Source organism: Bos indicus, chromosome 3, assembly GCF_029378745.1.
Source record: "Bos indicus isolate NIAB-ARS_2022 breed Sahiwal x Tharparkar chromosome 3, NIAB-ARS_B.indTharparkar_mat_pri_1.0, whole genome shotgun sequence".
Lineage (NCBI taxonomy): Eukaryota > Metazoa > Chordata > Mammalia > Artiodactyla > Bovidae > Bos > Bos indicus.
In genome coordinates, this window is record NC_091762.1 from 54,040,424 (window position 1) to 54,064,272 (window position 23,849).

The window sequence follows — 23,849 nt, forward strand, 5'->3', positions numbered from 1 at the left end:
GGAAGAGGAACTCAAAAGCCTCTTGATGAAAGTGAAAGTGGAGAGTGAAAAAGTTGGCTTAAAGCTCAACATTCAGAAAACGAAGATCATGGCATCTGGTCCCATCACTTCATGGGAAATAGATGGGGAAACAGTGGAAACAGTGGCTGACTTTATTTTTCTGGGCTCCAAAATCACTACAGATGGTGACTGCAGCCATGAAATTAAAAGATGCTTACTCCTTGGAACGAAAGTTATGACCAACCTAGATAGCATATTGAAAAGCAGAGACATTACTTTGCCAACAAAGGTTCATCTAGTCAAGGCTATGGTTTTTCCTGTGGTCATGTAAGGATGTGAGAGTTGGACTGTGAAGAAGGCTGAGCGCCAAAGAATTGATGCTTTTGAACTGTGGTGTTGGAGAAGACTCTTGAGAGTCCCTTGGACTGCAAGGAGATCCAACCAGCCCATTCTGAAGGAGATCAGCCCTGGGATTTCTTTGGAAGGAATGATGCTAAAGCTGAAACTCCAGTACTTTGGCCACCTCATGCGAAGAGTTGACTCATTGGAAAAGACTCTGATGCTGGGAGGGATTAAGGGCAGGAGGAGAAGGGGACGACAGAGGATGAGATGGCTGGATGGCATCACTGACTCGATGGACGTGAGTCTCAGTGAACTCCGGGAGTTGGTGATGGACAGGGAGGGCTGGCGTGCTGCGATTCATGGGGTCTCAAAGAGTCGGACACGACTGAGCGACTGATCTGATCTGATCTGATTCTCACTGAGTCATGTCTGACTCTTTGTGACCCCACGGACTGTAGCCTACTAGGCTCCTCCATCCATGGGATTTTCCAGGCAAGAATACTGGAGTAGGTTGCCATTTCCTTCTCCAGGGGATCTTCCCCACCTAGGGATTGAAACTGGGTCTCCCGCATTGTAGGCAGACGCTTTACTCTCTGAGCCACCAGGGAAGTCCAATTAAAAAGAATGCATTTGAATCAGTTCTAATGAGGTGGATGAAACGGGAGCCTATTATACAGAGTGAAGTAAGTCAGAAAGAAAAACATCAATATAGTATATTAACATATAAATATGGAATTTAGAAAGATGGTAATGATGACCCTATATGCGAGACAGAAAAAGAGACACAGATGTAAAGAACAGACTTTTTGACCCTGTGGGAGAAGGCGAGGGTGGGATGATTTGAGAGAATAGCACTGAAACGTGTATTACCATGTGAAACAGATTGCCAGTCCAGGTTTGAAGGATGAGACAGGGCACTCAGAATCGGTGCACTGGGATAACCCTGAAGGATGGGATGGGGAGGGAGGTGGGATGGGGGTTCAGGATGGGGAACACATATACACCCATGGCTGATTCATGTCAATGTATGGCAAAAACCACCTCAATATTGTAAAGTAATTAGCCTCCAATTAAAATAAATAATTTTTTTAAAGTCCTATTAACTTACATTATAAAATCAGCAATTTTTTTTAAATTCATATTATTCAGAATAACATATTAAGAGATGTTTTCTTTTAATTTTCTGTTTGCTTTTCCATTGGTGTTGGCTCCTAACTTTTTGGCTTTTGGTTTTAAATCTCTTAGCTCTTCAGTCTCTTGGTCAAGCACTTAATAACTTTAAACTTAAAAAATTTTTAAGAGTAGAATCTATCTCATCCTAAATAAGTACAGCTATTTCATTTTCCTGTTGTATTTCCATATTTTTTAATTTAAAAATTGATAGTTTATTACTTGATAATGAAAGACAATACACAGGTTCAATTTTTATATCAAATGCTGTGTTTTTTTTAAGATAATGAGGATTTCTTTAATTTTCATGGGTGATTCTAATATAAAAATACTGATGATGCTTAGGTATAATTTTTCTTAAAAGGAGGATATAACTGTCTATTTTCAAGTACAGTATGTCTGTTACTTTCCATAATTTCACTAAATAAATGATTTAGTTGGTATATGAGACATTGAAAGATAGGGAATGACTCTTTTAAAACGTCAGAGAGGTTAAACATTTTCTGACTCTTTCTCAGATTAGTCTAAATGACAGATATACTTTAAAACAGGCTTCCAGGTTTCCAAGCAAACACACCCAAGTACATTAATTAACATATTAACAGCCTTAGACTGTTTACAAATGCTATACTTACACTGCTTATGATGTCACACAAATAATTTTGATTCAGGTTGAATGTGTCAACAGGAAAACATAAAAATTCTAAGCAAACTAATTCTGAGACTCAAGTGATTGCACTGCCAGAAATGCTAGTTAAACCAACATTGGTGCAGCCAAAGAACATCAAGGAACACCACTGTTTTCAACATTTGTGGTTTCCTCGTATAAGGGACCTATTCTGCTCAGATTTGGATGTGGCACAAGGGGGCTTTTTAAAAGCAAGGTATATTTCAATTTTTAAAAAAATCTCAATACAGCTGAGTGAATGTAAAGATGCTCTCAGATACTCACATTCTTCAGTCTCTACAAATATGTCTGCTTGTTGCCACCTTGTTGCCTCACCTAAAACATTCTTATTTTTGCATATCAAATATTCTAATGTGATATGGTCCCTTAGGCATGGTTCCAGTTTGGGTCTAAAATTCTTTTCCCTTCTAGTGAAGAATGTTGTTGTTGTTTTGATTGCTAAGTTGTGTCCGACTTTTGTGACCCCATGGATTGTTGCCCACCAGGCTCCTCTGCCCATGGGATTTCCCAGGTAAGAATAAGTGGAGCAGGTTGCCATTTGTTTTTCCAGGGGATCTCCCCAACCCAGGGATCAGATGTGCATCTCCTGCATTGGCAGGCAGATTCTTTACTGCTGAGTCACCAGGGAAGCCCCTAGTGAAGAAGAGATCTCCTGAAAATTTTGCAGGAACAGATTATCATCATACTAAATATCTTTCCTCTAAACCACTCTGACCACTGCTGACTGAGCTTACCAGGCAGACCATTCAAAAAGGTGGGGTATGTTCCTTCTTGTGGCACTGACAAGTTATTAATAGTATTTTAACGTAAAACTTCAGGGCAATTTATACAAATTCTCTTCTCTATGAAATGATTTCATTTTCGCACATTAAGGCTGATTATAAAATCCTTAGTCCAAAGCAATATATGCCAACAGTAAAACTAATAAAAGTATTAATATTATTCTTTTATGGGTATATACTACCTCACTGAACATCTGTATTCTGAGAACTCTAAGTTTAGTCATAAGCAGCCACATTAAAAGGTAAAAATGGAAGCAAGTTATCTCCATTCACCCTTTTCAAAATAATGCAATGGCTACAATGCAAATTTTCAAGCCAGAAAGACCTAGGTTTGAAATCTAACTCTGTGGCAGTCTGTTTAAATCATGCACACTTTGAAAAGTTCTTGGCAGTAATATAAGTTATCAACCTCATTATTTAATTAAAATATTAGTTAGCCTTCTCTCCTAGGAAGCTTCAGGATTCTAAAAATTCCATTTACTGTATGTTTTTCTGTATCTACCATTAATGGAATATGCCTAAAAGTACTCCCAAATTGCGGTGTCCTCTTTGAAACATTTGAAATTCTTAGTGAAAGCTGTTGTCAAGCTAGAGTTCAATATCCAACCAAACTAACTTCCAAATCTGAAAGTAGAATAAATAATATGTTTCAGATACTGAAAAGTTCAGAAAACTCAGCTTTATGCATTTTTTCTTTTAAAGGTACTGAGGGATGTAAAGGCAATAAAAAGTTTCTCCCTTGAATTCTGGACATATATCCAGCTGGTAACTTGACATTTACAATTGGATGTTGAATAGGCATTTCAAAATAAGTAAGTCCAAAACAGAATTCATTTCAACTCTAAATCTGCTGTCCCCGCAATCTTCTACATTACGGTTCCCCTGGTTTCAAACCCTGAAGCTAATTTTGACTTCTTCATCTTGCACCCAGGCGTATTCTGTCAGCAAAGCCTAATGGTTCAACTTTTAAACTATATCCAGAATCTGACCATTTTTCGTTAATTACACTGCCAGTTATAGTCCCAACCACCAGTATGTCTCATGTGGTTTTTTGCAGCAGTCTCCATGTTTCCATCCTTTTCTCTTACTGTCTAGTTTGTACCATTTTATTTTTCCTCAACTTGTGCCTTTTTAGAAAGTCAGTGAGGTCAAAACTATTCCTGTACGAATACTACATGTGATTTGCCTTTTTAACTCACATTCTCTGGTGAGTGTATAGAGTTTTCTTCAGGCTATATGATGTCAGTGAACATAATGAATGTCAGGCATTAAAGACACGTGTAACAATATAAGACAATGACATTGTCTTTCTTTGGGGGAAAATACAGTTATTTTCATAAAAATACATTATGTGTGTTAACATGTTTTCTTGTTATTTTAAAATAAGTTAATAAATACTTAACAGTTTTAAATTTCTCTTTGTCATCCCATGGACTGTAGCCCACCAGGCTTCTCTGTCCATGGATTTTTCCAGGCAAGAATACTGGAATAGGTAGCCATTCACTTCTCCAGGGGATCTTCCCAACCCAGGGATCAAACTTGGGTCTCCTGCATTGCAGGCAGATTCTTTACTGTCTGAACTACCAGGGGAGCCCAATATAGTAAATATTTAGAGGTATAACCCATGTAAAGCTCTTTGGGAGTCTTCAACAATTTTTTAAGATTACAAAAGCACTGAAGCCACTGGCTAATGGCTTCTCTATACTGCAACCAGAGTGATCCTTCTAAAACTCAAGTCATATGGAACTACCCTGTGGTCCAATGGTTAAGAATCCTCTTCCAATGCAGGGTATGTGGGTTTGATCTCTGGTCAGGGAACTAAGATCCCATGTGCCACAGAACAACAAAGTCTGTGTGCCTCAACTACTGAGCACTTGCATTCTAGAACCTGCACACCACAACCAGAGAGAAGCCCATGAATTGCAACAAAGATCCCTCAAGCTGCAAGGAAGACCTGACACAGTCAAATAAATAAATACAATAAATAAATAAATAAAATAAAACTCAAGTCATAGTTTGACCCTCAGTTGCTCAGAACCCTCTAATGGCCCCTCACTGCACTCACAGGAGAGGAGGACACACACTCTGTGAGCCTCCAGTCTCCTCTCCTAATAGCTACTAGTTTCCCCAGTGCCTTCCATCCACACTGGCTTCCTTGCTGTTGGCCCATCAGGCCAAGGATATGCCTTTGTGTTTGCTGTTCCCTTTTCTTGGCTCTCTCCTCAGATATGGATGGCTCCCTCCCTTCCTCCAGGTCTCTGCCTTATGAGCCATATTTTTATGGTTTCTCTTTCCAGATATTTAAATACTTGTGAATATTTCCCTGTTCTTCTATGGTTAGTACTACCCCTTATCTTTGCCACACAGATATTTGTTTACCCTACCACATCTGTTACAGAGTACGTTATGAAGGATAGTGGCTGGTTTTTAATTTCCTCAAAGGAGAGCAGATCAGGTGGTGGTTTGCACCCAGTATGGTCTGCAAAACACAAGGCTGATCTCAAGGGATTATCTGTCTAAACCTTCAGGCAAGAGCATATTCGACGCAGGGCAGAGAGCCCCAACTCTGTTCAATTTTTAAACAAAGACACAGCCTTTATGAAAATTTGTGGCAAGTCTGATGACTTGGTGTCAGCAAATTCTTTTTAAATTCTTATGCTGAAAGTTAAGCTTCTATCTCTTTTCAAAAGAGAAATACAATCACTCTTCAGATTCAATTGAAGATCCCTTTATACCACTGGAAGTAATTATTCAATTTCTCCTTGTATTCCTCATCTTAGCTGAAATATCCCAAGTCCTTTCATTTTTTCCGCATAGATTTTGCTTTTCCAATCTTCTAATCCTCTTTGTGATGGTCTTTTGACTCATTTCCAAGTTTTTCATCTTCCTATTTGGGTAGTCCTAAATTGAAATATTAATAATGCGGTATCAAAAGAATCCTAGAGTCTACTTTTATTGTAACCCATTGTTATGTTTTTAATATACACTAATACATTGCCTTATAAATGAAAAAGTGTGTCAAATCTGTTTGTGTAATATAACTTCCAACCTCCTCCCAGAAAGAAATTAATGTTCCTGATACAATGCTTAATTAAATTATTCTAATAAACTTTAATGACATTAAGATATTCTGGGAGATTAGTTACCAACCCAAGCAGTTGATAAATTGTCAACCACGAGTTTAGTAGCCTTTAACCAAATATTATTGTTTTTGATGTTGAATCTAACACTTTTCTAAACATTCTCTTTTCCTATATAATATCCCTACAAAGAGCAAATCTTTGAATCAGCCTACTAGAGAGCTTTTTTAAAAAAACACCAGTAATAAGTCATCAACCAAGAGTTTAGTAGCCTTTAACCAAATACTACTTTCTTTTGATGTTGAATCTAACACTTCTCTAACCATTCTCTTTTCCTATAAAATGTCCCTAGGAAGAGCAAATCTTTGAATTAGCCTACTAGAGAGCTTTAAAAAAACAAAACAAAACACCAACTCTATTGTAATTCTTCGATACATGCTAACAACAAAATTATTTTTTTAATATATATGCAGGCATCAGTAAACTTACTCTATAGAAGGAAAGTGAAAGTGAAAGTCCTGTTGCTCAGCCCTGTCTGACTCTTTGCCACCCCCTTGGACTGTAGCCTATCAGGCTCCTCTGTCCATGGAACTCTCCAGGTCAGAATACTGGAGTGGGTAGCCGTTCCCTTCTCCAGGAGATCTTCCCAACCCAGGGATTGAACCCAGGTCTCCCACATTGCAGGCAGATTCTTTACCATCTGAGCCACCAGGGAAGCTTTACAGATAGAGAGATAGCAAATATTTAGGCCTTATAGATCACATCTGGTCTATGTTATATATTATTTAAAATTTCTTTAAACAACCCTCCAAAAATGTAAAAACCAATCTCAGCAAGCAGGCCATACAAAAACAGGTTGTAGACTCAAGCTACACAGCCCATAGTTTGCTGATTTTTGTTGTCACGGTTCTTGGAGGTCCCATGGAGATTTACTCATCGCAAACTAGCAGCCACTGGATCAAGGAACTTCATGGCATGTACCCTTGCTTCTCTTCCTGAGCCTGGAGTATTTTTTTGCTGATCTACAGCAATTTTATCTCTTGAATGTCAAAGTCTGGTGGCCACCTGAAAGGGCTCTTGTTCCACTGGGTTTACGATGATTTACTATCTGAATTGAGAGCTTGGAGAGCAGTCTGGACCATAAGAATTGGTTAAACTTGGGGTTGGAGTTAAAGAACTCCTCCCCAAGATGAGATCAGAGAGGTATTTTGATATTTGAGTGACGTAAAGGACTCCCAAGACGGGGAGTCAAGTGTAGAATCCAAAGTTTCCATGCCATATTTTAAATTTGAGAATTTCAATGACCAGTGTTTTGAATTTGACACATTCCACGGCCAAATCTCTGTTATAATACTAAGAAAAACAAAAGCCCTTCAAAAGGAAGCTTAGGAAGAACAACTATGCATTTTTAGGGGAAAAAAGGTATCTAAAACTTGGAAGTGAGGCAAAAAGAGGGCAGATATCCTTTTATTATTATACTGCAGAAGTGTTTAACTGGCCTACCCAAGAATAATTTAGGGAAATATATTTTGTTTGACTTGCTAATTACTACTGATTACATCCCAGAATTGTAGATTTTTGTTCGGTAGAAAAGAAAACCCAAAACATATGTTTTTTTATTGCCCTGAAGGACGTAACATAGTTTTGTATCTAACCTAGTAATGTTATTCTAACATTCCTTTTTCAAACAGTTCCTGGAATGCTCTTTAAACTAAATGTTTTGCCATCTTACCAGCTCTCTCAATAAGGAGTTGAATAAATCTTTGACAGGTTCATTCTATATTCATCGAGTCATGTTTAACTTTTAAAAAATTATCCCTTGACAACGTTCACAGAAGTCTTATCTTGTGTTTTCTTACAGTGGGTTTGTTTGTGTATATGTTTGCACTTGTATTCACATTTGTCTAACAGTTAAAAAACTGTATGCAGGAATTGGTTCAGAGGTTGTTTTGTATATTTGTCTGTTTCTATAGTTATTTACAGTGCTTTGTGTTTTTTTGTTTGTTTGTTTGTTTATTTTGTGGTCAGTGAATTCTTTGGCCACTTACTACAACTATACTTTTTCCCTTGCTTTGAATATCTCTAAGAATGAAGGTTAAGTGGTCGGAGTTTGTCTTTTTTTCCCCTAGAAAAACACCTCTTTAAATAGATTTATGTTGAAATAAAGGCAGAAGGGGAAATCTGCTTGGGTGATTTCATAAGGCTGTGTAGTAAAGAGTAAAGGGAAATTTCTGTCAAGAATTGGTCTGACAGTGGATTAAAAGAATAATTCAAATAGGTAAAAAAGATAGAATCTACAATTTAAAAAGACAGCCCCTCTCTCACCCTCCTGGGCAAAAGAGTAGTGCCTGAAAGAACGTTAGCCAAGGAAAGGTGTTTTACTTTTAAAAGTGCCTTTCCCTCTTTCCAGAGGGAAATTAACAGGACTGTAAAGACTAAAATGAATTCACATATCCCAAGCAGGAGGTAATAAACATATATACCTAGAATAAGGAAACACAAAAAATATTCACCACTGTCTTACAACAAAAAGAGGAAAAATGCACAAAAGGGAAGTTTGCAGGTAATGGGTGGAATTGTCAGTAAGGATGAGGAACTAAAACCTATGCAAATAGCTTTCTGGTCACCCTTCAACAGCTCTTTCTATATTTCTCAATCAGAATGTTTAATTCAAAGAGATTTAGCAAAGCTTTATAGTACTCTGCACTGAATTACATAAAATTCAAAGTTCAATTGATATTCCTGATAATGAGTACTCAGAACAAATTTAACTATTTTCTTAAATTTCACTAAAAGGCAGTTAAAAGTCTTAGCCCTGATTTTATTCTAGATTGGGAGATCATGAAAAAATTATACCTCATTTATACCATAGTGTTAAACACAGAGACACCAGATAACCCAGCAATTCCACCTCTACACAGATCTACCTAACAGAAATCAAAACATATGTCCACACAAATGCTTATATGAGTGTTCACAGGAGCCTTACTCCTCACAGTCTCAAAGTGGAAGCAACCTGAATAAATGCCCATTAATTGAAGAATGGAAAGAGAAGATATGGTATACCCCTATAATGGAATATTATTTGGTAATTAAAAGGAATGCTGTACTGATACACGCTACAACTCAGATGAATCTTAAATATATGCTAAGTGAAAGAAGCCAGTCACAAAAGATTACATATAACATGATATTATTTACTGAAATTTCTACAACAAGCAAATCTATAGAGACTGAGGACAGACAGCTGCCTAGAGCTTCAGAGAAGAAATGGAGGCATGTTGGGGAGTGATAGTTTATGGTACAGATTTTTTTGGGGAGGTGATGAAAATGTTCTAAAACAGACTATGGTAATAGTTGTACAATTCTGTAATTATTCTAAAAACCACTGAATTATATACTTAAAAAAATAAGTGTTATAGAAGATGGGTTATATCTCAATAAAGCTGTTAAAATGTATTTTAGTTCCTGCATGACTGACCTGTACTCTGATAGGATGCCTGTTTAATTGGAAGTTACTAACTTCTTTGTATTTGTCTCATGAAACTGAAACTGAAATTGTTAGTCACTCAGTCATGTCTAACTCTTTGCGACCCCATGGACTGTAGTCCACAAAACTCCTCTGCCCATGGCATTCTCTAGGCAAGAATACTGGAGTAGGTTGCCATTCCTTTCTCCAGGAGATCTATCTTCCCAACCTAGGGATCGGATCTGGGTTTCTCACATTGCAGGCAGATTCTTTACCGTCTGAGCCACCAGGGAAGCCATGGTCAGATCATTTCTGTTTTTGTTGCTGAGAATTATGTTTTATTTGGCATATAAAACTGAGAACACAGCATCTCAGATAGTTCTGAGCTCAGACAGCTCCCCAGATCATTATTTACACTAAAAATTTATGTCTTTGTTCATATGTTCAACAACATTGAATTATAACTAGTGCCAGTTTATTTAATGGTTGTTGCACTCCTACAGTAATGTGAAACCATGAAATGTCATATTTCTCTGATACATTCTAATATGAACTGTGATTACATCATTTTTAAATGGAAGTATAAACTGTAATTAAAGACAATTAATATGAAGACTTAGGACTAATAACTAATTAATGAACAACCTTTGGCAAATAATATATGATAGTTTTAACCTATGTATAATATCTATACATAAATATAATTTGTTCTTTATAACATTTAAATAATAATAATATGATTATAACATGCTTTATAAAATTTCTTTTATCTTAAGAACTGAGGTGTAACACTTTAAATACTGTCGTCCACCATTGTTTAGCTTATGTGATTTACATGATAAATAATACACGGAAATAAAATTAGCTGTTTTTAATTAGCTTAATAGAATAGGTAACTGGTAACTAAGAAAAAACTTTTCCCAATATGAAGATGTAAAATTATTTACTTACCATATATTCTACCTAATTGACAAAAGATATTTTTTCCTTCACTCAAACCAAATGTGTTCTTTCAGAAGGGGCAATTAGTTTTCCTGCTTTGGGGCTGCTTTTTGAAATTTCAAAATCATAAATAACTAAAAGCAAACAAGCAGAACAATAAGAGACTCCTGGACTCTAAAGAAATTAAAATTCTGAGATTTCTTAAACACTTTCTTAGTTGTAGTTAATAAGCCAGCGACCCATATGGCCTTCTCTTATTACTGGGCATCTGTATTCTTATCTGAAAACATTTAAAAATGTTGGTTTAAGATTGTTTCTAATTTGGAGCAATAAAAAAGGAGCATTTTTTTTTAACATTCAAAACAGGTTTGAGACACATTAGACAGCCTCTAGGTAACACCAAAGGTGTGCTCCCTCTCCTATAATCCAGGATGGGGTACTCACAAGTAAAAGAGATGCTGGAAATAATTAGTTTTAATTGATTTGCTCCTTAAATTCCTTAATTAGGGCAACAGTAGGCTGTTCTGTTTATTGCAGTGACATTATGGGGAGAGCTGTTAAGTAAAAAAGTTAAACAAAATGTTATTAATGTGATTATGTTATTAGATACCCTTTCAGGATAAGTAAAATCATCTTCAAGTTCAGGTACAAGGGCTGACTGAAACAGTCACTGACAACAGATTTATTTCAAAGATTTTGTTTCTAAATTTTAAATATCCACATGTTAATTAGAGATGAGTGTGGCATTTATCTTTAGTTGTTGCTTTGTAGATTCCTTGGGATATGGAATCCTAATTTCAAACACAAAGTCTGTAAGTAGACATACTTTTACTTCTTCCTTTCCAATCTTTATGTCTTCAATTTTTTTCGTCCTTATTGTACTGGCTGCTAAGTCGCTTCAGTCATGTCCGACTCTGTGCCACCCCATAGACGGCAGCCCACCAGGCTCTCCCATCCCTGGGATTCTCCAGACAAGAACACTGGAGTGGGTTGCCATTTCCTTCTCCAATGCATGTAAGTGAAAAGTGAAAGTGAAGTCGCTCAGTCGTGTCCGACTCTTAGTGACCCCATGGACTGCGGCCCACCAGGGTACTCCGTCCATGGGATCCTCCAGGCAAGAGTACCAGAGTGGGGTGCCATTGCCTTCTCCTACAAAATATGGTATAATGCTAAAGGGGGAGAAGACTTATCTTTGGAAACCAGCTAAAGAGCTAATCAGTTAACTTAGGCAAGAATCCAATGACCTTGAACCCACATTTTTTATCTAGCCTAACAATAATATCTAACCATCCACTATGCTTATAAAATGTCCCTAGTCGGGATGAATTTTTAAACTACTTCTGACCTACCAGAAGTCTTTTACATGTAAAACTAAAATAAAACTGTAACACAGACTCAAAAATGATTTGTCCAAAAAGTGTTTTCTAACAGTTTCTTCAGTCTACTAGTTATCCATCACCATCTCCATAGGATTAACTTTACTTTTGCCCTAATGGCATGTAGTTAGTCTTTTTCCATCTTGCATTTCATTCATTTATTCATTCAACAAATATTTACCGATCCTTTGTGAACATATTAGGTACTACTGTAAATACTGGTGATATAGAAATGAACACAACAAAACAAACAAAAGTCTAGTATATTTTATGTTTGTTTTATTTATTTTTCTTCAAGGTACAATCCTATACTTTCCTTAAGTGAATTTCAGTGCTCAGTTTTGATTATTTCCTTCATTTTTATTTTGCCAAGCTCATTTCCAACTCTTGCTTCAATACTACATTATGCACCATGGGGCCACATACAGAAATATAAGATACACGTTATACCATCAGCTCCTTAGATAAAGTGCTTAAACACTCAACAAAGATCCAAGCCCTAGACATACCCCTACTTCTAGCTCCTCAACTTTTACCATTTTCTGGTTACAGGGATCTACATAGCTGTGCATTAACTAGAAAGGTATTTTTGTGTGCTATATATAGTATTTCCTAACTTTGCTGATGGGAAATTATCCTGGACCTTGCTAATTTCAGGGCACATAATAGAAATTAGCTTGAAGCTGTTTTCCTAATGAAGCTATTCTCATAGTTATTTTTAAAAATCAAGGTGTTATTAGCTAAGTGACCCCCAAAGTATTTTTCCAGAAGCTAGATTTATAGGTTATATCATTCCTATTTAAAAAAAGATATTTGAATCTGTTTCTAATTTTAATATATTCCTAAGGTATTCGAGAAAGAGTAGTTAGTAATTTGTATTGATTACTGGACCCATGAGTTTTCATCTATTTAGCTTATGTAGTGACTTTTATTTAGGACTTGTTTTGATGTTCTGAATTCATGTTTTACATAATACTCTAAATTTCCAGTGACATATAGAAATATTTCTGTGTACATGTGTCACGACCCCATTAAGAAGAATAACTTCTAATTACACTCTTAAATTTCATTTCTAGAATTTAAAATAACAGAAAGGGATATACTGTAAGATGGCAGGTTAGAAACTTTAGTGCAAAATGTATCATAAGTGTTTATTCCACAACTGTTTCTTGAGCAGCTCTGTTCCAGTCACTGTGCAGGTGCTGTGGATACAGAAGTGAACAAGACCGATACGGCCAAATGGCCTCTGCCCTCACGGGACTTTCAGTGCAGCTCTAAAAATCAAACAAAGAGAAAAGATGTGGAAAACAAAGATATTTCTGAAGCCTTGAGGGGAAAGGAGAGGGGGAAAGAACAATACAGTTAAAAGCTGAAAGAAGATGTGTTGTGGTGGAGGAAGGAGCACGCAAAGGCTGTGTGTGTGTACGCTCAGTGGTGTCCAACTCTTTGCAACCCCATGGACTACAGCCCATCAGCATCCTCTGTCCACGGAATTCTCCAGGCAAGAATACTGGAGTGGGTTGCTATTTCCTTCTCCAGGGGATCTTCTTGACCCAGGGATCAAACCCTCAGCTCTTGTGTCTCCTGCACTGGCAGGTGGATTCTTTACCACTAGTGCCATCTGGGAAGCCCACAGGCTCCAAGTGCCAAAAGAAGCCAATATATAAAGAAGCCAAGCTCCTCTAACCCTAAAGGCTCTGAGATTCCATGTCAGAAGCCCAGGCTTATGCTCCCTATGGAACCAGAGGATGGAAACAAACACGAAAAAGCTAAGAGTGACTTCAGAAGTCCCACCCCCACCACCAAATATCTACTTGTTGTGAGTTAAGATTTCTTTGATAGGGAACACAGTGTTTCATAATAATAAACAATTGCCATAAAATGCAAATGCTCTAATAAAGACAAACTAATTTATACTCATTAAAACTGAACAATCACAAGAATGATGGTTAGTATCAGAGCCTTCCCAGCATAACAGAAGTAAGTAAATAAAAGATGTTGCACATTTAAAGTTTAAGGAGGGTTTCCCATCCCTAAAACAAAAGAATGCAGGTAGAGGCCGGTCTGGAAGATAACTTAATGAATGTAATAATGCTGCCAAGATGAAACTGGTACAATTGGAAGATATATTTTTACAAATACATTTCAGCTTAAGAGCCAATGAAATATGATTTCTTATAAAGGAAAAATGTGTATGTATACACTGTTCTTCATGTCTTTTAGTTCCACATGGCTCATTTGTGATTTTCAAACATAATCTAGAATCATGTTCCTCCATTTGTTCTCAACAGGGGGGGCAATCTTGTCCCTGTCAAACACTTGGACTGCTGTGTGCTATGCTTAGTTGCTCAGTTGTGTACTACTCTTTGTGACCTCATGGAGTGTAGCCTGCCAGGCTTCTGTGTCTGCAGGGATTCTCTAGGCAAGAATACGGGAGTGGGTTACTGGGTCTGCAGGGCAGAGGAAAAGAATCTTCAGGGTGTAGCCTGCCAACAGGCCACAGCACCTAAGTGGGTAGACAGGGTATCTGTGGCATTACAATTAGATACATTACAATGTATTTAAAAATATGTATCCCTGGAAGGAAGGTGGGCATGAACTAAAGGTTGAGAAATGCTTCCCTAAGAGCTTCATTACTCTCTCTTGTGCTTCTAGCCTTTGGGCAGTGTTTGAGTTCAGCCAAAATAACTTTCCTCCTTGCTCTTCCTTCCCACCCATCTCCAGTAAGGACAGAGCGTTCATTCTTTTGAGGTCTTTAAAGAATCTATAGTTCTCCTGAATGCCTTTGACCTCAAATACCCAGTCATCTGGAACACTTTCAGTTGTTTCCCTAAGCTTTACAACAGTTTTCTTAAAACCGGTTCTTGAATTCTGCCTTTTTCTCTTTTCTTAACTGTATTCGTTTTCTGAATATTACCATGTCTCTATTGACTGCCATTCACAGACTATAGAATCATATTCTAAAAGGACAGTCGATCCAACACCAGAAAAGGATTTTAAATTCACTCCCTGAACTTGTGACAGTGCGTTACACTTTTAAGTAGGTAGCCCAGGCTATTTTTTTGTTTCACGCCTGATATTGGAAAAGAGTTCAGGTATTCTTTACCTTTTAATATGTTTATGAAATTTTCACTATATATGCTGAACTATCTACTTTACATAAAGTTCTGAGATTACCCTCTTGCCCTTCTGTGACTGTGCTGAGAGCGAATTGGAGTACGTTATTGTTCTAGGTATTCGAGGCCACACTAGTTTCCACTCTTGCCCATCTTGACCTCACAGTCTCTTTTCTATTTCTATAGTCCAGGAATGACCCATATCTAAACACGCCTATTATTAATAATAAATAATAGTATTTGTTATTATTGTCATAGTGTGTGATAGTGTGTGATATATATATATATATACAATGGCACCCCACTCCAGTACTCTTGCCTGGAAAATTCCATGGATGGAGGAGCCTGGAAGGCTGCAGTCCATGGGGTCACTGAGGGTCAGACACGACTGAGTGACTTAATTTTTACTTTTCACTTCCATGCATTGGAGAAGGAAATGGCAACCCACTCCAGTGTTATTGCCTGGAGAATCCCAGGGACTGGGGAGCCTGGTGGGCTGCGGTCTATGGGGTTGCACAGAGCCGGACACGACTGAAATGACTTAGCAGCAGCATATATATACATATATATATATACATGTATGTGTGTGTATATATATATACACATACACACACAGACATATATAGAGAGAGAACATAGCATAGTATAGTAATATTATAGTGTTTCATTTCTTTTACCAGTTCCTTTAAAATTTTTCCACCTCTGATATTTGTGGTGAGACTATATGGGTCTTTTCCCCATGCTAATTCTCTCATTATTCTCTCATAATTCTAACAGAAGCATAAGATATTAAGAAGAGGTGGCAAGAATACACAGAAGAACTGTACAAAAAAGATTTTCACGACCCAGATAATCACGATTGTGTGCTCACTCACCTAGAACCAGACATCCTGGAAGGTGAAGTCAAGTGGGCCTTAGGAAGCATCACTACCAACAAAGCTAGTGGAGGTGATGGAATTCCAGTTGAGCTATTTCAAATCCTAAAAGATGATGCTGTGAAAGTGTTGCACTCAATATGCCAGCAAATTTGGAAAACTCAGCAATGGCCACAGGACTGGAAAAGGTCAGTTTTCATTCCAATCCCAAAGAAAGGCAATGCCAAAGAATGCTCAAACTACCGCACAATTGCACTCATCCCACATGCTAGTAACTGCTACTGCTGCTAAGTTGCTGCAGTTGTGTCCAACTCTGTGTGACCCCCTAGATGGCAGCCCACCAGGCTTCCCTGTCCCTGGGATTCTCCAGGCAAGAACACTGGAGTGGGTTGCCATTGCCTTCTTCAATGCATGCAAGTGAAAAGTGAAAGTGAAGTCGTTCAGTCATGTCCGACTCAGCAACCCCATGGACTGCAGCTTACCAGGCTCCTTCATCCATGGGATTTTCCAGGCAAGAGTACTGGAGTGGGGTGCCATTGTCTTCTCCACATGCTAGTAAAGTTATGCTTAAAATTCTCCAAGCCGGGCTTCAGCAATATGTGAACCGTGAACTTCCAGATGTTCAAGCTGGTTTTAGAAAAGGCAGAGGAACCAAAGATCAAATTGCCAACATCCACTGGATCATGGAAAAAGCAAGAGAGTTCCAGAAAAACATATATTTCTGCTTTGTTGACTATGCCAAAACCTTTGACTGTGTGGATCACAATAAACTGTGGAAAATTCTGAAAGAGATGGGAATACCAGACCACCTGACCTGCCTCTTGAGAAATTTGTATGCAGGTCAGGAAGCAAGTTAGAACTGGACATGGAACAACAGACTGGTTCCAAACAGGAAAAGGAGTACGTCACGGCTGTATATTGTCACCCTGCTTATTTAACTTATATGCAGAGTACATCATGAGAAACGCTGGGCTGGAAGAAACACAAGCTGAAATCAAGATTGCCGGGAGAAATATCAATAACCTCAGACATGCAGATGACACCACCTTTATGGCAGAAAGTGAAGAGGAACTAAAGAGCCTCTTGATGAAAGTGAAAGAGGAGAGTGAAAACTTTGGCTTAAAACTCAACATTCAGAAAACTAAGATCATGGCATCCAGTCTCATCACTTCATGGCAAATAGGTGGGGGAAACAGTGGAAACAGTGGCTGACTTTATTTTTCTGGGCTCCAAAATCACTGCAGATGGTGACTGCAGCCATGAAATTAAAAGACACTTACTCCTTGGAAGGAAAGTTATGACCAACCTAGACAACATATTAAAAAGCAGAGACATCACTTTGTCAACAAATGTCCATCTAGTCAAGGCTATGGTTTTCCCAGTAGTCATGTATGGATGTGAGAGCTGAACTATAAAGAAAGCTGAGCGCTGAAGAATTGATGCTTTTGAACTGCAGTGTTGGAGAAGACTCTTGAGAGTCCCTTGGACTGCAAGGAGATCCAACCAGTCCATCCCACAGGAGATCAGTCCTGGGTGTTCATTGGAAGGACTGATGTTGAAGCTGAAACTCCAATACTTTGGCACCTGATGAGAAGTGGTGACTCTTTTGCAAAGACCCTGATGCTGGGAAAGATTGAGGGCAGGAGGAGAAGGGGACGACAGAGGATGAGATAGTTGGATGGCATCACCGACTCACTGGACATGAGTTTGGGTAAATTCAGGGAGTAGGTGATGGACAGGGAGGCCTGGTGTGCTGTGGTTCATGGGGTTGCAAAGAGTTGGACATGACTGAGCAACTGGTCTGTTCTCTCATGAAAGTCAATTTGATTGTATCTTCCATACTGTGCCATGATTAGTCCTATTTTCAACCAAATGGTTTGAAATCCTCCTTGCTTATTATCTTAACCTTCTCTCTAAGGCAGGTACAGGTATACCTGTTTTTTGAAAGTTCCCTTTACATCACTTCAGTTTTATGAAAGACCTATAGTGGTGCCTGTTTTGACTAACTGAAAGAAATCCAAAAAGGATTTTTGCACTTATGGAAAAGAGAGGTAAAAAGCAAAAATAGTGTTCAGCATTGGTTTTGCAGTAAGCAGAAATACAGAGGCAGGGAACACCCAGGGCAGCAGCGACAGTGGCACCGCCAAGCTCCTCCCCCAGGAACTACACTCAGCATCTCCACATCAAGCCCCATAACTTTGAACAGTATCTGTGAGCATCTGCGCTTTATCTCCATGTATTCTGTGCATCGGTTAGTAAGATGTGTCCTAGGATAACTGTTCCTTCCCTTTATGCTATTTCAGCTTACATAAATTTTCAGAGGAACTCTGCTTGCAGATAATGGGGGAAACCTGCATTTCTTTCCCGTAGGTAAATTATAATCCTAGTTAAAGAAATCCATCGGGGTCATTACCCCATCTAAAATGCCAAACTACTCAAATACTGCTGATGTACTCAATATATTTACAACCTAATGAGGTTACTATACCACCACAGAAGCAATTGATCAATAAAACATAGCTATCTTACCTGGTACCTAATGGCCAAGGCTTTGAAGAACTGTGGCCTTCCAGTAAATGCAATGCCAGTTAAAGGAGTGAAGGAGGCTGGGATGAACAAGTCTCAGAATAAAGCGGAAGGTGCCACTACTCATGTAACAGAGACAAATAACTTGGGTGTGTTTCCTAATTATTATGAGGATCTCTCTCTGAATATCTGACTCATCTTTCATTCAGGAAATTGAAACCATGAGTGCCGAAGAATTGATGCTTTTGAACTGTGGTGTTAGAGAAGACTCTTGAGAGTCCCTTGGATGGCAAGGAGATCCAACTAGTCAATCCTAAAGGAGATCAGTCCTGGGTGTTCATTGGAAGGACTGATGCTGAAGCTGAAACTCCAGTACTTTGGCCACCTCATGTGAAGAGTTGACTCATTGGAAAAGACTCTGATGCTGGGAGGGATTGGGGGCAGGAGGAGAAGGGGATGACAGAGGATGAGACGGCTGGATGGGATCACCGACTCGATGGACAAGAATTGGGGTAAACTCAGGGAGTTGGTGATGGAAAGGGAGGCCTGATAGAAAGGCAGGCCTGGTGTGCTGCGATTCATGGGTCGCAGAGTCAGACACAACTGAGCGACTGAACTGAACTGATGTTCTATTTGAAGCAAAGCATATAAAGAAATAGAAAAATGTCCTTGTCTTAAAGAGTTTACAGTTTTTTGTAGGATGTTACCTAGACAAATAACCTTAAAAAATGTAAAAATCATTAGGGGGGGATATGTTATCTGAATTATAAATGAACTGACAAATGATTAAAAATGGAAGGTCCATGGCTTACATAGGAGTTGGACCTGGAAGTAGATGCAGAACATTAGCTGGTAGAGACTCAGTGAAGGGTGAGGTATGTGGTAGGGAGATACTAGGATTGCCATGGTGCTCTGAGTGATAAGCAAGGCTGAGATATCAGGAGAGGCAGAAAACAGGATAGTGCATTTGCCAAGATATACAAATTCCATCCCATTGAAAGATGGCTATTAATATTCTAAAAAATGTGCAGAGTAGGGCAAAGGAAAAACTACATAAGGTGAGTAAGTGTATATAAGTCAAGACTACAAAAACAAGGATGTGATTCAAAAGTTAAAGATGCTAAAAAGCAGATAAGGCCTTCATATAAAAGAGTGAATCAATGACAGTGCTGACTAAATGCTATATGCATGTAAAATATACAAATGTAAAATTAAGCAGAAATTTCAATCAGTGGTAGACTACAGTAATTCTTACCATTTATTAAGCACCTACTAGGTGACAGGACCACATTTTGTCCCATTGTGCTAAGTCGCTTCCGTTGTGTCTGACTCTGTGATCCTATGGACTGTAGCTCACCAGACTCTTCAGTCCATGGGATTCTCCAGGTAAGAATATAAGAGTGGGTGGCCATGCCCTCCTCCAGGGGATCTTCCTGACCCAGGGATCAAACTCACTTCTCTTATGTCTCCTGCATTGGCAGGCAGATTCTTTACCACTGGTGCCATCTGGGAAGCCCTTTGTCCCATTACTTCATGGCAAATAGAAGGGGAAAAAGTAGAAGCAATGACAGATTTTATTTTCTTGGGCTCCAAAATTACTGCGAATGGTGACTGCAGCCATGAAATTAAAGGACGCTTGCTCCTTGGAAGGAAAGCTATGACAAATGTAGACAGTGTATTAACAAGTTAAGACATCACTTTGCCAATAAAGGTCCATATACTCAAAGCTATGGTTTTTCCATTAGTAATGTACGGATGTGAGAGTTAAACCATAAAGAAGGCTGAGCATCAAAGAATTGATTCTTTCAAACTATGGTGCTGGAGAAGACTCTTGAGTCTCTTGGACAGCAAAGAGATCAAACCAGTCAATTCTAAAGGAAACCAACCCTGAATATTCATTGGAAAGACTGCTGCTTAAGCTGAAGATCCAATACTTTGGACACCTGCTGCAAAGAGCTGACTCATTGGAAAAGACCCTGATGCTGGGAGGGATTGAGGGCAGGAGAAGGGGGTGGCAGAGAATGAGATGGTTGGATGGCATTACTGACTCAATGGACATGAGTTTCCACAAACTCCAGGAGATAGTGAAGGACAGGGAAGCCTGGTGTACTGCGTCCATGGGATGGCAAAGAGTCGGACACAACATAGTGACTGAACACACAACACACAGGTTTCAGAAGCTGTCCTTTGTAAGCACTGTTACATTGAATGCACACAATGATCCAGCTAGGTAGGCTTTACTTATAAGCCCATTACACACCAAGAAACTGTGGCTCAGAGAAGCTCAATAATGTGAATTAGTTGGCACTTGTTCTATGCAGTAGAGCCAGAACCTGTACCAGCTTTTCCTATCTTGAGGCCATGCCGTTTACCCCATACCAGTCTACAATGATTTATATTTTAAGAGACATTAAGTGAATTAATGATACCTGCATTAGGATACCTGTCACCTCGTAGGTTACAATATGCTTTCATGAGTGTTCTGGGCCTAGAGACATAGCCAGCACTCCAGGGATTAAGTATAAAGTATTTGGGAGTGTGTTGCAACTCATGAGGGCATCATTATCATGTGAATGAGAATAGCTGATGAGCCAGAGTGAAATGTTCATTAGGTTAAGCTCTAAATCATTTAATAGACAGCAGTGGCAAGAAGAGGGGTTTGGGAAACAGATGGCCCTGATTCCAAATGTGAATTCTGCTATATACCAGAAAACCCTGAACAGGTGACCTGACTTCCTTAATCCTCCATTTCCTCATACAGTCCTTATGGTAAGTTAACAATAAATTTATTTAGGAAAAAAAAAGGCAGCTTTGAATAACAAAAAAGTAAATCATTAAGACTAGAGGATTTGGATATATGTATTTGTGTAATAGATTCATTTTGCTGTACACCTGAAACTAAAACAATACTGTAAATCAATTATACCCCAATATAAATTAAAAAAAAAGAAAAGACAACTAGAGGCTTGGCTTCATTCAGGCATTAACTTAGCTGTACGGTCTTGGATAAGTCACACACTCTGAGCCTCTCTCTTCTGTAATGTGTGAATGGCCATCTGCCTTAAGGTTTTGTTGTCAGATTTTGAGATCATGCATGTCAGGCATCTAGTTCAGCCTGTGTTACAGTAATGCTTCATACTAGATTATTAACACCACACTTGGCAAAATAAGTGCGTATTTCCACTCTATTTCTTTTTTAAACTTGGGTTTTACTATGAAGTTATGGGTGACTACAACTTAAGTACAGACTATTAAGAATCATTAACAAATTGGTAAAAATTAGATACTTTTTACACTAAAAGCATTCCCTTCTCAAAACACATTTCCTTAAGTGCCTAGTTCATCTGAGAAATAAGAGATTAGTACCATTAACAAAGGCTTTGATCATTTTATTACTAAGAAAGTTGTTAAACATGCTTGCTATCTCTGATACTGCTGGTGGGTGAGTGGGCCTTATCTGTGGTCAAATCTGTTATGTGAACCATGAAAAGCATCCATCCTTGCAAAGCTGCTCCCCACCTCTGCCTCAAAAGCAAACAAACAACCTGACCTAAAGAGAGTATTTGATCACTCCAAAGTAAAGCCAGTCTGGGTCAGGTCCATGGTCTTCCCTATCTAAGCAAATCACAAGAAGGCAAATATCACAGATTGGAGCTGTAGACACTTAATCTGTTACCCATGTCCACAGGTTTATGAATCTGAGCAAATTTTGTAAAGTATGGCTTACCTTTGGGGTTTACACAAATCATTTAAAAATAGAATGTAAAGAAAAATAAAAACTATAAAGCTGATGGCTGAGGTGATGGTACCCTACTGTGCGAAGAGAGTTAAGACCAGTTGCCTTCATCTCTCATCTGGACGGCATTTTAATAACTTGTCCATGAAGAAGCCTCCAGTATGCCTTAGGAAACCACTATATACCTGTCCGGAAATGTGACCGTTGGTTAAGGCTACATTTTTTACACGACTGAGAGCTTGTAAGAAATGTGTGACTAAAATAAGCCTTGCCATTTCCTTTACCTGTTCCTCCCCCATAAATCTGCATGAAATAGTCATTCAGATCTCCCTCTGCCCAACGTTGCTGGCACTCACACACAGTTTGATGGGTGCTTATTTTTTACTTTAAGGTAGATAGGGACTTGAAAGTGCTTCCTAACCGGTTTGCTGGGAGCTTAAAATGCTTAAAAAGAATTCGAAAGTGAAGTTTAGCCTTAACTCTTTGAAATATCTGTCTGGGATGTGGGCTAGGTGTCCGTGGCACCCAAAGCTAGGTAAAGAGCAAGGTTTTGAAGGTACTAAAATCCGATGTATACCGTGGGTGGGGGAGGGAAGAACTGGCAGAGGGAGAGAAGAAAGGAATTAGCTTCTACAGAGCACATCCTAAGGTTCCTGAGTCGCTAACTCCATCCCTAGCCGTGTCGTCGCTGAGAACCAGCTGGAAAGGGAAAGACCAGCGAGCCTGGGTTTGTGTCGAAAGCATTGGTCTTGGTCTCAATCGCCGGCCTAGACACCTGGTTTCTGGGGCCCGCGAGATCCAGCGAAACCCTCTCTCCCCTCGGGTCCTGCTGGGGAGCAGGCATCGCGCTCTCGTTCCCTTCGGAGACCTAATTCCTCTCTCTCCCCAAAGTGCTAACTTCAGGGGCTCGGGGGTGGTGAGGAAGAGCAGACCAGTAGGTAAAGACCCTGAGGTCTCAGGGAGGTTTAAGGTTGAAAAGAACGACGATCTCCCCTTGCGTGGCCCCGTTTTCTCCTGGTCCCCCAGCCCCATCCCCCCAAGTCCGCAGAACCTGCCGCGCTGCGCTTGGCGCCAGGCTGGGGTCTCTCACCCGACGCTGGGCTGGCGCGGAATGGGTGGGGTAAGGATTGGCGGGTCCCCGAGCTCCGGCAGCGGATGGCTCCAGGGACCACACGCCGGGCAGGAGCCCACAGTCCGCCCGCCCGAGAGCGGGGGGAAGGCAGGGACGCGAACGAGGCGGGGCGAGTCGTGGCTCCAGCACACCTAGAGGACCGAGCCGGCGGTCCTCGGCGGGCCGTCCCTCTCCATCGCATCCCATCCCATCCCTCGGCGGTCCCCGCCCTTACCTCTGGGCGCGAGGGTGCCGGCTGCGAACGGTGCTGGGGAGCGGCGAGCCGTCTCCCGGCTGGGCTCAGCGGCGGCCAGCGGCAGCGGGGTCGCCCGCCGGGCGGCTGCTCATGGCTCGTCGCGCCCCGAAGCACTGCGGCCGCGGCCACGGCGGCGCCTTCCTCCTAGTCCTCTTCGCGGGCTCCGAGCCGGGACGCAGCTAACGCCCCAGCCCCGCAGCCCTCCTCCCCTCCGCCTCCCCGGCCGCGGACGGAGCCGCCTCCAGCGCCGCCCCGCGAGCAGCAGGGCCAGCGGCAGCCAGCGCCGCCCAGCGCCCGGCCCCGGGGTCGCCGCGCCGCCCGCCGGTCGGCTCCGCGGTGCCAGCCCGCTGTGACGCAGGCCGCCGGGCCCGGGAACTTCC

The 23,849-nt window shown here is 40.1% G+C and overlaps 1 protein-coding gene across 1 annotated transcript in view; it reads right to left on the minus strand.

Annotated features, from left to right (window-relative positions):
* Nucleotides 1-23,642, minus strand: part of LRRC8C (leucine rich repeat containing 8 VRAC subunit C) — a 92,881-nt gene extending 69,239 nt beyond the window's left edge. The window contains exon 1 of the mRNA XM_019957106.2: nt 23,449-23,642. The gene's annotated coding sequence lies outside the window, so the exon portion shown is untranslated. The remainder of the gene's footprint in view (nt 1-23,448) is intronic.
* Nucleotides 23,643-23,849: the final 207 nt, after the last annotated feature.